Raw genomic sequence first — 11,190 nt, 5'->3', positions numbered from 1 at the left:
TATATTAAAAAATGTAACACCAATTTCTGCAATTTCTTTCTCCATCTAAAATAATTTTGGTATAAAATTAAATACTCAGTTATCTGCCATGTTCATGCAGTGGGAAGTTGTAATGATTAATCTGTGGATGTTTCTTTTTTTTTTTTTTTCTCTTGCCTAGGCTGGAGTGCGGTGGTGCAATCTTGGCTCACTGCAACCTCTGCCTCTTGGGTTCAAGTGATTCTCCTACCTCAGCCTACTGAGTAGCTGGGACAACAGGCACCTGCCACCACATCCAGCTATGTTTTTGTATTTTTAGTAGAGACGGGGTTTCACCATGTTGGCCAGGCTGGTCCTGAACTCTTGACCTCAGGTTACCCACCCACCTTGGCCTCCCAAAGTGCTGGGATTATAGGCGTGAGCCACCACACCTGGCTCATTAATTTGAATTGAATTGCATTTTGCTAGAAACATCTTCATGCTATTAGAAGGATGTGATCACCATTTTTTAGGATCACCATCCAAAAAGCATAATAAAGCCCCAGAGGTTTTTGATTTTCACATTCAATTGCAGCTTTTATAAATGCAATTTTCTTCACATACTAACGGACATGCTGGAGTTGCATTTGGGTTTTTGAGTTATAAATTTGTTACAAATAATTCTTTTCTTGTTCTTGTTTTGATCAATAATTCAGTCTTCATTTAGGGAAGAATGTGAAGTTGTACGGATTTCATCTGATCTTTTCAAAGTATAGGTTTGAAGATTTTTTTTTTGTTCATTATCATACGATTAGTAATTAAATCTTTATTAAATAAGGAATTCGTAAAAGTCCTGTCTGCAAATTTTATGTGAGTCATGCTCAGCAGACGTTGATTCACTTTCATTGTTTTCAGTTTTTAGAAATTTAAGCAGGCTGCTTTCTATTTTATCTTCTTTCAGGCTTTTTGTTCTCTAAGTTCCACTTCTGTATTTTCTTTTTCTTTTTCTCTCCCTCCCTTCCTTCCTTCCTCCCTCCCTCCCTTCCTTCTTCCCTCCTTCCCTCCCTCCCTCTCTCTCTCTTTCTCTCTTTCTCTCTTTCTTTCTTTCCTTCCTTCTTTTTTTTTTTTTTTTTGACACAGTTTCACTCTGTTGCCGAGGCTGGAGTGCAGTGGTGAAATCTCGGCTCACTGCAACCTCCACCTCCTGGGTTCAAGCACATTTCCTGCCTCAGCCTCCCGAGTAGCTGGGACTACGGGCGTGTGCCACCACGCCCGGCTAATTTTTTTTGTATTATTAGTAGAGACGGGGTTTCACCATGTTGTCCAGGCTGGTCTTGAACTCCTGACCTCAAGTGATCTACCTGCCTCGGCCTCCCAAAGTCCTGGGATTACAGGTGTGAGCCACCGTGCCCAGCCCATTTCTGTATTTTCAATCTCAATGTGATCTTGACTTATACCGATTTAAATTATTTATGCTTATTAAATTATACTTATTTAAAGTAAACAATTTTAAAATTATTTTATTTAAAAATATTTAAATAAAGCTGAATTTGTATTTAAATTTCTGGAAATACTAATGTTTTTATAAAAATTCATAACTCTAGCATTCAGTGTCAATCTGGTTGTCATTGTATTTGTCCATGTAGTTGCCAATTCATATTGTTTCATGAATGTTGTCTCTATTCCTGAGTATATACAAATATAAGAATAACAAGATTTAATGTTACAAAATATTCAGCTGTCACTTGCAACTGTTGCAAATACCAGAATCATGCATCACTGACAAATGGTACCTTGTTATGCAAGAATCTATTGCATTTGTGCTGAGAAGATTTGACAAGTTCATTAGTCTTTTTTTTTTTTTATTAATGTCTCCTCCTCCCTGAGATCTCAAGCAGTGTCTAGCTCTATGTTAGCAGCAGCACAACTTACAAATCTCCATGGCATTCTGATTAATTTCCTTTTTTTTGTTTCAAGGACATAGGGCTAGAGTGTAAGGAAGGAATTTCTTGGGTACTGAAACGGTGTAAGTCATGATAACAGATGGGTGGGGTATATGGGTTGTACCATGCCGGCACTAAGGGGCAAATATCAAGTTGCAGACACCTATACATTCCTTAATATACAAATGGGTTGTGTTTGTTACATATGCGGTCCTCCAAAGCTCAAGTTCCCTGCTTGCCTGGGTTAAGGGCAGTGGTCACTTTGGATGTAGTCTTAGGAACTAGTCAAAGATCTATGGAGAGTGGAATCTTCGGCAGACTAGAACAGGGAAAGGAGCCACGCTAGGTGAGATTTGGGAGACAGCGCAGAGGCAGATTTACCATGAGGCCCTCATTTGTACAGATTGCTTCAAGGTTTTGGTGCTTGCCTGATTTTATGTTCTTTTTCTTGAAGATGTTCCCAGCTCACAAAAGTGAAGTTTGAAAAACTTAAGGCAGGCCGGGTGTGGTGGCTCAAGCCTGTAATCCCAGCACTTTGGGAGGCCGAGACGGGCGGATCACGAGGTCAGGAGATCGAGACCATCCTGGCTAACACGGTGAAACCCCGTCTCTACTAAAAAAAATACAAAAAACTAGCCGGGCGAGGTGGCGGGCACCTGTAGTCCCAGCTACTCGGGAGGCTGAGGCAGGAGAATGGCGTAAACCCGGGAGGCGGAGCTTGCAGTGAGCTGAGATCCGGCCACTGCACTCCAGCCTGGGTGACAGAGCGAGACTCCGTCTCAAAAAAAAAAAAAAAAAAAAAAAAAAAAGAAAAACTTAAGGCAGGATATCAGAGCCCAAACCAGACAGGTTCAGGGTAGTTCAGGGCAGGGTTCTCTTCTGATAGTGTCCTGGAATACTCGACAGGAACCAAAGGCATATGAGCTGGGAGCAGAAGGTCTGGGCCAATCCAGTAGGGTTTTAGAGTGGCTTCTGCAACTGCAACAGTGAGGTGGGGTGTGGTGGGGCGTGGTGGCTCACACCTGTAATCCCAGCACTTTGGGAGGCCAAGGTGGGTGGATGCCTTGAGTCCAGTTTTGTCATGGGCAACATGAAAAGTCTTATCTCTACAAAAATTACAAAAATTAGCCGGATGTGGTGGCGTGTGCCTGTAGTCCAACTACTCAGGAGGCTGAGGTGGGAGGATCACTTGAACCCAGGAGGGAGAGGTTGCAGGGAGCCGGGATCGTGCTAATGCACTCCAGCCTGGGCGACAGAGTGAGACTGTCTCAAAAAAGCAAAAAAAAAAAAAAAAAAAAAGAAAGAAAAAAGAAACTGCAGTAGTGAGATTCATTTAGAGCAGCCGTGATCAATAGAAATATAATGAAAGTTACATGTATGCTTCTGAATTTTCCAGTGGCCACATTTAAATAAGTAAAAACAAACAGATGACAGTAATTTTAATATTTTATTAAACCCCTTGTATCTAACATGTTAACTAAGTCCTTAAAATCTTGTTTTGTTTTGTTTTGTTTTGTTTGAGATGGAGTCTTGCTCTGTCACCCAGGCTGGAGTGTAGTGGTGTGATCCTGGCTCCCTGCAACCTCTGCCTCCCCGGTTCAAGTGATTCTCCTGCTTCAACCTCTTGAGTAGCTGGGATTACAGGCACCCGCCACCACTCTCAGCTAATTTTTGTATTTTAGTAGAGATGGGGTTTCAGCACGTTGCCCAGGCTAGTCTCAAACTCCTGACTTCAAACGATCCACCTGCTTCGGCCTCCCAAAGTGTTGGGATTACAGACATGAGCCACCACGCCAGGCCTGGTGTGTATTTTATACTTATAGCACATTTCAATTCTTATTAACCCCATTTCAACCACTCAATAGCTACATGTGGCAAGCAGCTACCATACTGGGCAGCACGGCTCTGCCTCTACCTCTGTCTTCCCATCAGCGCTAGCTGGGACGCTGTAATAGTTCCCTATTGCTGCTGGAATGAATCACCCTGAACTTAGTGCCATAAAATGGCACACATTTATTCTCTTACAGCTTTGGAGATAGAAATCGAAAATGTGTCTCACAGGGCTAAAATCAAGATGGTGGTCAGGCTATCTTTCTCCTGGAGACTCTGTTCCTTGCCTTTTTCAGCTTTCAGAGGCTGCCCATATTCCTTGGCTCATGGCTCTGCACTGCTTGGACTTCTGCTTCCATATTCACATCTCCTCCTCTGACTCTGACCCTACTATAAGGACCTTTGTGTTTACAGTGGGCCCACACAGATAATCCAGGATAATCGCCCCACATCTCAAGATCCTTACCTCAATGACATCTTTATGGTGTAAGGCAGCATATTCACCGGTTCTGAGGATTAAGATATTTGGGGAGCCATGATTTGGCCTACGATAGATGTGTAATAGGAGGGGCTATGGTTACAGAGGAAGAGTGCTCAGGCCTGTAGCCAAAATAGGGCTAGGGACAAAGGAATGATGGCATTTTGTCCAGAGTAAGAGTAAAGAATGAGCTGAAATTCCATAGGAGGAAAACCAGGGGAACCTGAAGGCGTTGAGTCTCAGGGGCACCTATGGTTTGAATATTTGTCTCCTCCAAAACTCATGTTGAAATCTAGTTCCTAATGTGGCAGTGTTGAGAGGGGGCAATTTAAGAGGTGATTGGGTAATGAGGGCAGAACTTTCATGAATGGATTAGCCCATTCGTGGATTAAAGGGTTAATGGGTTCATGGATGAATGAGCTATCATGGGAGTTAGACTGATGGCTTTATAAGAAGGGAAAGAGACTTGCTAGCACACTCAGCCCCTTGCCCTATGATGCCCTGAGTTGCCTCCAGAGAGACCCCACCAGCAAGAAGACCCTCAGCAGATGCAAACCCTTGACCTGGGATTTCTCAGCTTCTAAAATTATAAGAAATACATTTCTTCTTCTTCTTCGTTTTTTTTTTTTGCAACGGAGTCTTGCTCTGTCGCCTAGGCTGGAGTGCAATGGTATGGTCTGGGCTCACTGCAACCTCCACCTCCTGGGTTCAAGTGATTTTCCTGCCTCAGCCTCCTGAGTAGCTGGGACTACAGGCACCCACCACCACGTCCAGATAATTTTCGTATTTTTAGTAGAGACGGGGTTTCACCATGTTGGCCAGGCTGGTCTCGAACTGCTGACCTCGTGATCTGCCCACCTTGGCCTCCCGAAGTGCTGGGATTACAGGCGTGAGCCACTGTGCCCGGCACATTTCTTTTATTTATAAATTACCCAGTTTCAGGTGTTCTGTTATAAAGAACCGAAAATGAACTAAGAAGAGAGAAAACCTGGCCAAGACCCATCCCAACCAACCAGCAGTCTCCCTATTCTACTCCCTGTTCTATTTATTTATTTATTTATTGCCATTTAGTAAACTTGTCACAGTTACAAGTCCTAGAATAGAACTTTTCCTCCAAAGATTTTATATGCACACAGACACACACACACACACACACGCACACACACATACATATTTTGAGACGGAGTCTAGCTCTTTCACCCAGGCTGGAGTGCAATGGTGTGATCTTTGCTCACTGCAACCTCCACTTCCCAGGTTCAAGCTATTCTCCTGTCTCAGCCTCTCGAGTGGCTGGGATTACAGGTTTGTGCCACCACACCAAGCTAACTTTCGTATTTTTAGTAGAGATAAGAGTTTCACCATGTTGGCCAGGCTGGTCTCAAATTCCTGGTCTCAAGTGATCTGCCGGCTTTGGCCTCCCAAAGTGCTGGGATTACGGGTGTGAAGCACTGTGCCTGGCCCAAAGATCATATTTATTTCACGAAGTTTCAGGCCCAAGCCCTCACCAGTACTCTGTGCCACACATGCCCATAACCTCAGTGCCAAGTCAGAGGCTGAACTTTCTATGATGTGCTTAGTGTAGACTGGATCATTTAAACATTAAAATATTCATGGAATGAAAAAAAATAGGTACGTTGCATTTTACCATAGGAAAACTAGTAAAATGGGACCATGTACTCCTGACCAAGGACTCAGAACTAAGTCAAACATACATCCTAAAAGATGATAAAATCTGTAATCACCTAAAACAATAAAGATGTGCCACTCCAACTTCTATAAAATGGGCTTTGAGGTGCTCTACACGGTGATTACACAGGGAGTCCAATGAACTGTAGAGCACAAAAAATACCATTGGATCATACACTTGAACTCAAGCCTAATTTGATGGCTATCATGTGGTCAATTATAATCTTGCTGGACTTGTTAGACCTTAGCATGGCTCATATGAGATGACTTAATGATCCAAACATATCTCAAAGATGCCTTTATTTTGTCTTGATTTGTTTCCCTGGAGAGCAAGCAGAGGTATTTAAAACAATTTCCACGAGTCAGTACCTTCAGTGCTTAATGTGCTATTGGCAATGACAGCCCTTCTAGCCAACTGGGTCCAGAGTATTGGGGAAACAAGATGCACTGGGAGGGGTGGACGCCTGGCATGTGACACACCCACTGGGGTGGGGCATGCCCTGGGAGGGAAGCCCATGAGTGCAGGTGCCAGGAGGCCATCCAGTATGGCAGGCAGAACTCGGAACTTGGGGTGCAAGGAAGCTGATAATAAAGTTTTTTTTTGTTTTTTGGTTTTTGTTTTCTTTTTTTTTTTTTTGAGACGGAGTCTGGCTCTGTCGCCCAGGCTGGAGTGCAGTGGCCGGATCTCAGCTCACTGCAAGCTCCGCCTCCCGGGTTTACGCCATTCTCCTGCCTCAGCTTCTCGAGTAGCTGGGACTACAGGCGCCCACTACCTCGCCCGGCTAGTTTTTTGTATTTTTTAGTAGAGACGGGGTTTCACCGTGTTAGCCAGGATGGTCTCGATCTCCTGACCTCGTGATCCGCCCGTCTCGGCCTCCCAAAGTGCTGAGATTACAGGCATGAGCGAATAAAGTTTTATAGTAAAATGGGAGGCCTCAGAGTCATCTGGTATAACAAGAGGTGGGCAGAGGGTAGCAACAGATCAGGTATTTAATTAACACCCTTGGCCTTCTTGGATACCACAGTCACCATTCAAAATACTTTGGGGTGATCCCAGAGATCCATGAGATGTAGTCATTTGCCATTTTGCCAGGACAAGTATCTTAAACCCCTGAGGACCTAAGAATGACTTGAGTGAATGTCTGGCATTCCATCTCGATATAACTTTGTGGTTCTCTGATCATGGTTGGGTATGCTGAAATTTTCCTTTGGTAATTAAAAAAATAAAAATGACCACAATGGTTTTTTCTTCGGAAAAAAGTCAGCTGCTTCTTACTGGTATTAAACTCAAGAGAAATTCAGCCAGAAAATGAAATATAACTGAATGTGAAACTCAGCTGTGCTGGGCTAGAAGGGGTTGACCAGGTCCACTTGTCTCTGCCTCTCCCTCTCAGTCTCTGGAATGCAATGATGTGATCACTACAGCCTCTAACTCCTGCCTCCCAAAGTGCTGGATTACTTGAGTGAGCCACTGCCCCGGCCCCCACTTATACCCTATACAAAAAAAAGACATTGAGGAAGCTGTTTGAATATGACCCCAAAAAGGGTCATCAAAGGAGACTTAAACTTTAGTGAAGTTGAGAAGGAGGTTAACATGCGATGTGAGGGTATCTACAAGAAGCAGCGAGCCTTTGATTCTGGAGAACAAGGGGCATCTGCATAAACAACAGAGATTCAAAAAGGCTTGGAAAAGTGTTGCTCAAGCATGTTATGGGTTGGCTGTAATCAGAAATCAAGCTTGTGGGAGCTGTTGTTGGGAAAGCATGTCAGCAGGTAAGCAGCAACATTGCCCCTGGCTGGATGGGTGGAGCACTGCGAGGGACTTAGTCCGGGAAGGCCTGGAGGGCCTTCTCTGCCTTCTTGCTGTCTTCTGCTCCCAATCTACCTCTTCTTACCAACTGCTGATGCTATGGAACAATGGTGGCTTTTTTTTTGAGACAGAGTCTGGCTCTGTCCCCGAGACTGGAGTGCAATGGTGTGACCTTGGCTCACTGAAACCTCCGCCTCCCAGGTTCAAGCAATTATTGTGCCTCAGCCTCCCGAGTAGCTGGGACTACAGGCACGTGCCACCACTGCCAGCTAATTTTTGGATTTTTAGTGGAGACTTGATTTCATCATGTTGACCAGGCTGCTCTCAAACTCCTGGCCTCACGTGATCCAACTGCCTTGGCCTCCCAAAGTGCTGGGATTACAGGTGTGAGCCATTGCGCCCAGCCCAATGGTGACTCTTGACTCACCACCAGATACTTGACAGTGATGCACAAAGGCAGTAGCTATGCAGAGGGACGGCTTCCCACTAACCTCCCATGAGCTTGTTTTGCCATCCTATTTTGGGGCTAGATATGCTTAGCTTCTCAGATTGACCAAATAGTAATCTCTTCTGTGATCCCCAACTTTTCTCCTTGATCTTCATTTTCTTGGCTCCCCTTACAAATGTGTAAGATCTCATCCTAGAATACATTTCCTATCCCATAAGTAGTAGTTCTGCTTCCCTGGATAACCTCTGACTATATACTACGTAGACTGAAAAATCCAGGCGGGTGCTTACTTACTCTGAGGATTATTTGGTTCCAAGAAACAGAAAGCCACGCTGAACTAATTTAAGCAAAAAAGGGGGCCTTTATTGGCTGATGTTCTCAAACCACGAAAGTGCTGGAGTGACTAGAGCCAGGAATTTAAAAACCGTCAGTCTCTTATCTCTGCCGCTCTTTTCCTGTTAGCTTTATTCTTCCCTCCATGGGGAAAGGCTGATCAGCCCAGCTTGGGTCATGCGTCCACCACGTGGACTAATCACAGGCTAGAGGAATGAGGCATTATCATTGATCCACCTGGGTCACTTGCCCACCTCCATGATTTGGAATTGAGCCTATCATTAGAAAAAAGTGTAGCATGAATGTGGCTGCTGGGAGAATTGTAAGCCAGGAAACTACCTCCAGTTACATCTACTACACTACATTTAGTAAAATTAAACTGGGCAATTTTGAGCATAACAAAAGCCCTTTCTAGCTAACACATCTAAAGACATATCTAGTAGTTGGAGGACACAAATAAGTTACATAGGCCCTTCATAGAAACTGATATTACAGGCCGGGCATGGTGGCTCACACCTGCAATCCCAGCACTTTGGGAGGCCGAGGTGGGTGGATCATCTGAGGTCAGGAGTTCGAGACCAGCCTGGCCAACATGGTGAAGCCCTGTCTCTACTAATAATACAAAAATTAGCCAGGTGTGGTGGCGCATGCCTGTATTTGCAGCTACTCGGGAGGCTGAGGCAGGAGAATCACTTGAACCCGGGAGGCGGAGGTTGCAGTGATCTGAGATTGTTGCACTCATCTAGGCAACAAGGGCAAAACTCTGTCTCAAAAAAAATAAAAAAAGAATCTGATATTACACTAAAATGCATTGAGTTTTTTGTTTTTTTGCTTTTTTTTTGAGATGGAGTCATGCTCTGTCCCCCAGGCTGGAGTGCAGTGGTACAATCTCGGCTCACTACAAGCTCCACCTCCCGGGTTCACGCCATTCTCCTGCCTCAGCCTCTCGAGTAGCTGGGACTACAGGCACCCGCCACCAAGCCCGGCTAATTTTTTGCATTTTTAGTAGAAACGGGGTTTCACCATGTTAGCCAGGATGGTCTAGATCTCCTGACCTTGTGATCTACCCGCCCTGGACTCCCAAAGTGCTGGTATTACAGGCGTGAGCCACCGCACCCGGCTTGAGAGCTTTTTGTACTTCACTGGAAACCTTACGACCATCAGGTTACTACTGAGGATCTTTAGATGGAGCTCCAAAATGTGTCTCACTAGAGGCTTGCTAAGATGGGCAGGAGACATTCTGACAGTGAAAGAAGGGTGAGAAGAGAAATATAAGTCTTTTTTTTTTTTTTAGATGGAGTCTTGCTCTGTTGCCCGGGCTGGAATGCAGAGGCACAATCTTGGTTCACAGCAACCTCTGCTGCCCAGGTTCAAGTGATTCTCCTGCCTCAGCCTCCCAAGTAGCTGGGATTACAGGCACACACCACCACATCCAGCTATTATTATTATTTTTTTTTAGTAGAGATAAGGTTTCACCTTATTGGCCAGGCTGGTCTCGAACTCCTGGCCTCATGCGATCTGTCAGCCTTGGCCTCCCAAAGAGCTGGGATTACAGGTGTGAGCCACTGTGCCCAGCCAAAAGCGATATAAGTCTTAATTAGGAAGCAAAGGAAGTGAAAGATGGAGAAGATTACATCTTTACTACATTGAGTCTCTCCATCCATAAACATATTTAATAATGTCTCCATTTGTTTAAGAATTATTTTATGTCTTTAAATAAAGGCTGTAAGTTTTCTCCATGAATGTTTTGGCCATATTTTATTAGACTTATTCCTAGATACTTTATAGATTTTGGTACTATTATAAATGGTATTTAAAATATTATTCTAATTGCTTGCTATTAATAAATAAGAAAGTATTTCCCCCTCCAGCATCCCAGGCATCTTATATCCAGAAACTTTAGAGAACTTTGTCATTAGTTCTAAGAATTTATCTGGAGAGGCTCTTAAATTTTCTCTATATTGTCTCCTAATTTTTCACATTAAAGTTAATTTTTCTTAGGTGAAAAATCCAAATTAAGTAATGCAAGCCTAGGACTGTAATATCCTATATTAATGTTTTATGCCTTAACAACTGACAAAATTTATTTAGCTCTTACTGGAAATCATATTGGTCTATAGAAGTGCTTTGCAATGTGTGTTCCATCAGCCAGGAGAAAGTTTTCATCTTTCATACTACCTTCTTTTCTTGGAGATTCACAAAGGCCCTGAGAAGTCCTGCAAAGAAACTTCTCAAAACTGGGTAAACCCTGCATTCCAAACTGACTTCATCATGGAACCCCCTTCCAAACAATACTTTCCAGCCTTCTGAAGAACTGCTTTTTATAAAGAACACAGTTTGGGAAATGATGCTCTAACGAAACGAGTCATGAAAACTGGGTAACTCCAGGATTTTCTCCAGAATCTGCTCTCTCATTCACAATGTTCTATGGAAGCTAAGCTGGGTGGAATAAGGCTCTATCTGGCTTTTTCTTTTTCTGTTCTTCAGTCTGTAACAATAACTCCCTGTGGGTTAATGCCGGCATCTGAAAGAAAGAAAAACATGCACATTACATCTCATGAGGCTACCCAGTATGTCTGTTCCTCAGCAAAGCGTCACAGCTGGTCTCAGTGGGAGGTTATCCTTGGAATTCCCATCAGTATCTCTTAACCGATGTTGAGATCACATTTTCTGTTTCTGTTTCCCTTCCTGCTCAACCCTAGGC

The sequence above is a fragment of the Papio anubis genome, chromosome 17 (genome assembly GCF_008728515.1).
Source record: "Papio anubis isolate 15944 chromosome 17, Panubis1.0, whole genome shotgun sequence".
NCBI classification, from domain to species: domain Eukaryota; kingdom Metazoa; phylum Chordata; class Mammalia; order Primates; family Cercopithecidae; genus Papio; species Papio anubis.
This window is presented reverse-complemented; position numbering follows the sequence as displayed.